This window comes from Elephantulus edwardii, unplaced genomic scaffold, assembly GCF_000299155.1.
Source record: "Elephantulus edwardii isolate Elephantulus edwardi_28Jun2011 unplaced genomic scaffold, EleEdw1.0 scaffold00004, whole genome shotgun sequence".
Taxonomy (NCBI): Eukaryota; Metazoa; Chordata; class Mammalia; order Macroscelidea; family Macroscelididae; genus Elephantulus; species Elephantulus edwardii.
This window is the reverse complement of record NW_006399754.1, coordinates 1,229,937-1,237,868: the sequence shown is the minus strand read 5'-3', so window position 1 is coordinate 1,237,868 and position 7,932 is coordinate 1,229,937.

Here is a 7,932-nt window from a genome sequence, read left to right as displayed (position 1 = left end):
GCCTTCAGGACTGCAGTTCAGCTTCTTGCCACTAGGCCACCAGAGCTCCCTTGGCAATTCTTTCTTGGTGATAATGAGGTACCACCTCTCAGCACACCTTTCTTCCCTTTTAGCTCTTACGAAATGAAAAAATGCTGCAGGTCACATCTAAGGAACACACTTCCTACACCAGATCAGAGTTACGGTGAGGTTAAGGGGTGTTGTATTCCACCCCTAATTCTCTTACAGTTATTTGGTTTATCAAATCATGAGAGATTACTACATAGTTTCCACATTATATTAATATGCACATGTATTTTGAGGGGACAGAATGCAATCCATGCCAAGGTGTAATCCACACCAAAGTATTGTGAATTGTTAATGAGTTCTCCTCTGGTCCTGACACATTGCTCTTCTTATAGCCTACCTTCTTAGTTTATTCACTTACCACACAACTTGAATAAGTGTGGTGAAAGGATACAACGCTGACACACACCTTTCAGAATTTTCAGCCTGTATCTTCTTTGTAGTTCAAACAACTGCCTCCTGGCCTAGGCACAGATTCTGCATGAGCATGATTAAGTGTTCTAGAATTGCTATTCTTTGCAGTTGTTTCTAGACATTGTTATGGTCCACAAAGTCTGATGCCTTTGTATGTTGTTGTTTTCGTTAGGTGCCATTGAGCTGAGTACGACTTACAGTGACCCTGTGAACAACAGATCTCCACCCTGCATGATCCTCATCAACTCCGACGTGCTTGAAGCCATTGCTGTAGTCATCATGTCAGCCCTGGTTGAGGGCCTTCTTCTTCTTCTTCACTGTCCCTACACCTTTCTAAGCATGATGTTCCTTTCAAAGAATAACACCTCCTAGCAATATGCTTAAAATATGTGAAGATGAATCACATATTTTTCTATCCTTGCCTCCAAGGAGCACTCTGGCTGCATATATCTATTTATTCTTTTTACAGTTCATTCAGCACTCTTCTTCAACATCACAACACAAAGGCATCAATTCCCCTTCTGTCATCCTTATTCATTCCAGCTCTCAGATGTGTCATTGATGTTATGTGTTGTTGAGTCAACTGCAGCTCATAGCAACCCTATGCACATTGTCCAGGTCTCTGATGCATAGCAAGTACTTGTGAAAACCATGGTCCGGATCAGGTGCACTGTAGTCTCTAGACTTTGCTCTTTAGCACTGTAGAGAGGTCTCTGACAACAGATTTTCCTAATCCAATTTGTCTTTTGATTTCCTGGTTCCTTGTGCCAAGAGGGTTGATTGTAGCAAGGTCAATAAAATAAATGTAGAGATATTTCTGGTATTCTTGGCCTTCAGCCAACGTCCATGTGTTATCAGCAATGCTGTCTCTGTTCCAGGTCTTCTTCCAAATGTGGCTTGAATTTCTAGCTGTTTCCTGCCAAAGTACAGGATTGGTTCAGTTTTTGGGGTTTTTTTTTCCCCCTTTGGCAAACATTTTATTTGCATGTTAAATTAATGATATTGCTCAATATGTTCCACATTCTTTTGAATCCTCTTTCTTTGGAATGAAAATAAATATAGATCTTTTCCAGTTAGTTAGCCATATAACTGTCTTCGAGAATAGATTAGTGAACACATGTAGCATTGCATTTATGTGTAGAAATATCTCAGTTGGTAGTCCCTCAGTTTCTAGAGCCTTGTTTTCCCCCAATTCCTCTCGTGTAGCTCCAATTTTTTCCTTAAGTACAACTCATTATTGATTGCATGATACTTTGGAAAATGTTTAAGTGTCAACCAGTTCTTTTTGGTGTAGTGACTAAGTGTATTTCATCTATCTATGTTTGGAGTTTTTTAGTGTTGCCTACATAATTCACTATTTTGCCCATGAATTTCTTCAGTACTACAACTCAAGGTTGGAATTTGTTCTTTTGGTTCTTACAATTTATTTGCCTAGTGTGTTTTCCATTTTAGTTTTCTAATTTCATGTCTTTTCACATTTCATTATACTTTGTCTTGTCATCTCAAACTGTTCTATGATATGTTCTGTTCAGCTCATGATTTTTTCCATTCAGCTTAACTACTCTGCATTCAAGTTTTAGAGAGTCTCCAGGCATCTATTTTTGTTTTTTCTTCCTTTCCTATTTTCATGATGACACTTTGCTTTCTAGAAGTATGAAGTCCTTGATGTTATTCCATAACTTGTCTAGTTTTCAGTCATTAGTGTTCAATGAATGACATCTATTTTTGAGATGTTTTCTAAACTCAGGTGGGATGGTGTCAGAAACCTTGAAAATTGGCTTTCCTATCCATTGCATTAGCCCCCTTTGCGGGTATAGTTCCATCTACCTTAAGTGCAGACCCATGGTTTTGCAAATCATCAACAGCTGTGCAATCAGTAGAAGGGAGAATTTTCCACCTTGAGAGAGATGTGGCAGAGAGAGCATGAAGAGACTCTGGCACTACTGTGAAGTAACTGTAGCAAGGTGTAACCAGAAGAACTTCAGAGATGGAATCACAGTTAAGGTTTTGCTTGCTAGATGATTGAATGAATAGATGGCTTGTAACTACATTGAAATAAAATTTGCTGGACTAATTGAGGAAACCAGCTCATTGTGGTAATTACTGCATCAATGCATCCTATTGACCCTCTCTTCTCTTTCATTGTATGGTTTTCTCCTTCCCAGTATGTTGTCTCTATATAAGAACAGGTTCCTCTTGAAAATATGTCCAAATTAAGAGAGAGAAGTTTCACATTTCTTCCTCTAAGGAGCACTCTGGTTCACATACTTCCTTCAGGACAGATTTATTTGTTCTTTTGGCAGTCCATGAGCTATTCAATACTCTTTGCCAATACTACCTTTGCTTTGTGAATTCACTGATTCAGATGCTACTGTGGTTATGGATTGGTGTTATATATGAAGAGTTTACCTGGAAATAGTAATGTCAATACTTGTCAATGTTTCATTACAAATGTTACTCATTATATAACTTTACATAGGTATTTTAAATCAAATATCCCTGTAAAATATAGAAGCACAAAAACAATTTTGGAGTTTTAGATTAGATCTTCAGAGTCTTAAAAGGAATGAAAAAGTAGGTGTATAACACAATCTTGCTTATTGAAAAATGATGAGCCTTTGGAATAATTTCTATGAAGATCAAAGACTACAGCTTTCAGTAGGGTTACAATGAAGCACAAAGAAAACAAAAGTCCTCACAACTGGACAAATAAGCAACATCACAATATATGGAGTAGGGGGAAACAGAGTTATTAAGGATTTAATTTCATTTGGATCCACAATTTGCATCCATAGATATGTTTCATAGAAACAGCAGTCAAGAAATCAAACAATGTATTGAGGGGGAAATCTTTTGCAAACAATAATAAAAGTCTTAAAGAGCAGATGGAAGGCTCATATTATGGACTTTTCATTTGCCTCATATGCTTGCCGAAAATAAAGAAGACTTGAAGCACTTTCTCTAGAAGTTCAAAAACTACAACCTTCTATATAGGTTACATCTCAATATCAAGAAAACACAACTCCACCACTGGGCCAATAGGCAGCATTGTGATAGATGGAGAAAAGACTGAAGTTGTCAGCAATTTCATCTTACTTGGACCCACAATCAATACCCATGGTAACAACTGGCAAGAAATCAAAGGATGTGTTACTTTGGGAAAATCTGCTGTGAAGGACCGCTTCAAAGTGCTAACAAGCAACAATGCCACTTTAAAGACTAAATAAAGTACATCTGATCCAAACCATTATCTTTTCAATTCTTTCCTATGCATCTGAAAAAGTTGGACAACACATGAGGAAAGTAGAAGACTTGATTCATTCGAATTGGGGTGTTGGAGAAGAGTACTGAATATTTCCAGGACTATAAAAAGGAACAAATCTGTCTTTGAAGAAGTGCATCCAAGGTGCTGCTTAGAAGCAAGGATGGTGAATCTTGATCGAACATACTTTGGTCATGTTGTCAGGAAGAACTAGTCCTTGGAAAAGGACATCACGCTGGGAAAGGTAGAGAGTCAAAGAAAGAGAGGAAGACCCCAAGAAGGCAGAATGACACAGGGACTGTAACAATGGGCTTGAGTATATCAGAGGTCATAAGGATAGTGGAGGACAGCATAAAGGTTAGGTCTGTCATTCAAAGGATTGCTATGAATTGCATAGTTGACTTGATGGCACCTAAAAACAATATATGCATTCAAAATCTGGACAATGAATGAGAAAGTTTTGATAAGAACTTATGCATTTGAATTTTGGTGTTGGCAAAGAATAGTGAATTAACTACAATGGACTGCCAGAAGAAATAACAATCTGTCTTGGAAGAAGTGTATAGCTAGAATGTACCTTAGAAGTGAAGATGACAAGACATTGTTTCATGTACTTTGGACGTGAGGAAGGGAACAGTCCCTGGAGAAGAACATAACACTTAGTAAAGTAAGAGGGGTCAGTGGGGGGTGAAGGGGGTAAGGAAGATCTTCAAGAAAACAGACTGGCACAACGGCTGCACAATGCTCTCAAGGGCAGCAAATAATAGTGTGGATGCTTCAAGATGGCTTAGCATTTCATTCCATCTCAGATAGGGTTGCTTTAAGTTGGAACCAATTTGATAGCACCTAATAACAATGACAATCAGCACTAATTTTTTTAAAAAAAATATCAAGGTTCCTGGAGAAGAGCCAATATTATAATAAGCTTGGAGCAAATTATCAAATTAATTCTGGTTGTTGCAATGACAATCCTAACTCAGGAAACTACTTGTCTCTGTTTGAAGATGTCACATCAAAAGTGAAACAGCATTTACTGAATGCCAGCAGTGCCCCAGGCTGTCAAGAGGAAACCATATTTGAAAGAGCCTCACCCCAGTGAGCTGATAATTAATTACAGGGGACAGGAAGCACTAAACAGGGTATTATGAGAGAGAAACAAATACAAACAAGGGAATATTGAGTAAGTAGAAATTCTAAGATGAGCTCAGAAACAGTCATTCCTATCAGACTCATTATATAGTAACTAGATCTATTATGCTGTATAATTGCGTTGGGACCATTAGTATTAATAATCGTAATCATCATTTATTAAAAGTGCAGCATGAAGTGAAATTCTGCAGTGGTGAGAAGATAGAACAGATAGATATCAAGAGATGTGTTCCTTCAGCTCTTTGAAGTTGTGCATGCCATGAATTCTAAGAACAAAAGGTCTCAACCACTTCATTATCAAAAATAGAACTGCCTGCCCACATCCTAAACAAGCACTTTTCGCATGACTCTGCTCTTTAATTAAAGAAGATGATGCACAATAGAATGAGCTCAGCCAGAAGGGAAACCATCACCAGAACCAACACGCTTCTGTTTGTTAATTGGAGTACCTTTATCCTTGTACTGTTTTCTCTCTCTTTTTTTTTTGTAGTTATGAGCAAGATATGAGCAGGAAAAGGCAATAGACTGGAGCAGTCCTAGAAAAATGAAAGGAACTGAGAGGATTTAGTAAAACATTTTTAACTGACATTTTTATTGGGATAATTAGAGACTCTCATGGAATTTTAAGAAATAATGCAAAGAGACCCTGTGTAGGACGGATCCCACGTCCCCCAGTAGTAACATTTTGCAAAACTGCTTAAACAATATCACAACTGGGAGCGTGAGATTTAGATCTACCTATTTTGCTCATGTTCCCTACTTTTCCTTGTACTTATTTCGTTTAGTAATTGTAAAAGTTTATCACATATGTGGCTTCCTCTATCGACCACATAGGGGTCGAAGAAAAAGTATTCCCATTACCATCAGATTTGAAATCCACTGATCTACTTTCCATTTCTTAAACGTTTCCATTTCAAGAATGTTGTATATAAAGAATCACACAGTATGCAGTATGGAGCTGGTTTTTCATACTTAGCATAATTTCCTGGAAACATTTCCATGTTGTTGGGTGTATCAAATGTCTATTCCTTCTTAATGCTGCTTAAAGCCTTCCTTCTCAAAAAAACCACATTCATAGCTGCCCTCGCTCTGACTGTTGACTCAGTTCCAGCAATAAACATGTCAGGAAGGAAGGAAGGAAGGGAGGAAGGGAGGGAGGGAGGGAGGGAGGGAGAAGGGAAGGGAGGGGGAAGGGAGGGAGAAGGGGGAGGGAAGGGAAAGGAAGGAAGAGAGAGGAAAAGAGGAAGGCAGGCAGGCACACATTAAAGACTTCATTATAAAAACCCCACAGTTTCTCTTAAAAAAATGGAAACGCTCTTTTCAGGGTTAATATAGTATAAATAAGACAGCTAGAAACATTTATGTGCAGGTTTCAATTTTTTTTTAATAAGCATCTAAAGTGAAATTGCTAGGTTATCTCGTAATTAAATGCTTAGTTTTCTAAAAAAAATCCACAAACTTTTTTCACAGTCCCACTTCACTATTCCACTATGACTCATCCATTTGCTTCACATTCTTTCTAAGCCCTGGTCTTGTCATCACTTTTATTTATTTATTTTTATATCAGCTGTTTTTGTGTATAGTGATATCTCATGAAAATGTTAATTTGCCAGGAGATGCTCTTCCTTGGAAAGGGGGGCATTATTCCTGGGAAGGTAGAGGGGCCAGGGGAAAAAGGAAAGACCCTTAATGAGATGGATTGACACAGTGACTGCGACAAAGGGCTCAAGTGTGTCAGAGATGATGGGACAGGTTAGGACAGGGTTCAGATCTGCTGTTGATAGTAAGAATCTTACTCCACTCCATGGCACCCAACAGCAATAAGCCTTTGTTGGGGAACTCGAGTGGCCTAGTGGTAAGGAGTTGCACTTCCAACTGTGATTTGGATCCACCAGCTCCTCCATTTCTGCTGTTTGCTGCCTCTGGAAATGTGCTGGAGCGTCAGCCATGAGTTGGTTCTGACAGGACATAACAACAATTCTTTGTCAGATACGGTCTTCGAAAAGATTTTTTCTCTCAAGTGTTAAATCTATACTTTCTTCCTAGTCCGGAGGATTCTCTGTTCTTCCTTTATTGAAAAGTTTTACAGTTTCATATTTTATCTACTTTTGTTTTTTTAGTACATAAGGAACTGTGAAGTTTATGTTACTTATGTGGTTTTTTTCCCCCCTATGTGTGTTAGATTTCTCTAGTGCCATTTATTGAAATAGCTAAACTCCCTCCATTCAATTGCCTTTATAACTTTGTCAAAAACCAGCTGATTGTATGTGTGTACTATTTGAGTTCTCTTTTCTGTTACTGGAGTTTTGGTGGCCTAGTGGCAAGAAGCTGTGCTGCAATCCAGAAGGCAAACAGTTCGAGTCCACCAGCTGCTCTGCAGAAGAAGGATGGGCAATTAACTACAACTTCTTGTGCCTCTGAAAACCCACCAGAGGGTCAGCTATGAGTCAGTTCAGACTCTACAGTAACCAACAACAACATTCTGTTACATAGCTACTGTATCAAAAAAGAATTGGCACTGAAATATTTCAGAAAATTAATCCATGTGCCAATCCTTCTGTCAATACCATACCACACAGTCTTTCTTAAAATTTTATACTGGTTTGCATACAAATTTCATATATACATTGTGGTTCACACTTTCCTTCATTCACATTGTGTTTCATATAATCATTCCCATAGTGTTTTATAAAATTAATTATCACTGAATTCTACCATTAGTCCATTGTTTCAGGTCCCTGCCTGATCTTTCCCATTTCCTTTATCCTCTCCCTCCACCCATCACATTGTGCAACTCTGTCATTTACCCCCTGCTAACCCTCATCCTTCTGGTCCCACCCCTTCTCCCTTGGACCCACACACATGTTTTGCTACTTATCCTTTACTAGTACTTATCCTTAGTAGTTTTACAATAATGGTCATAAGTAGTAGTCTTTCTCCTTATGAGACAGTTCACTCAGCATAATGCTCCCCAGTCTCTCCCACAGGATGAGGCATTTTTTTCATTGTTCCTGAGTCGTGTGTAGAATTCCATTATGGGA